This window comes from Triticum aestivum, chromosome 6B (assembly GCF_018294505.1).
Source record: "Triticum aestivum cultivar Chinese Spring chromosome 6B, IWGSC CS RefSeq v2.1, whole genome shotgun sequence".
NCBI classification, from domain to species: domain Eukaryota; kingdom Viridiplantae; phylum Streptophyta; class Magnoliopsida; order Poales; family Poaceae; genus Triticum; species Triticum aestivum.
In genome coordinates this window covers 653,139,057-653,139,392 of record NC_057810.1, presented here as the reverse complement: position 1 = coordinate 653,139,392, position 336 = coordinate 653,139,057, and positions in this window count along the sequence as shown.

Genomic DNA, 336 nt, shown 5'->3' with positions numbered 1-336 from the left:
CGAAATGGTCGAGACATAAAGATTGATATATTGGAAGCCTATACTTGGACATCGGAATCGTTCCGGGTGAAATCGACATTTTACCGGAGCACCGGGAGGTTACCGGAACCCCTCGGGGGGTTATTGGGCCTACATGGGCCTCGAGGGAGAAGAGGGAAGGAGGCAGGAGGGGGCCGCGCGCCCCTCCCCTTCCTAGTCCGAATAGGACAAGGGAAGGGGGGCGGCGCCCCCCTTTCCTTCCCCTCTTCCTCCTCTTTCCCCCCTTCTCCTATTCCAACTAGGAAAGAAGGGAGTCCTACTCCCGGTGGGAGTAGGACTCCCCCCTTGGCGCGCCCT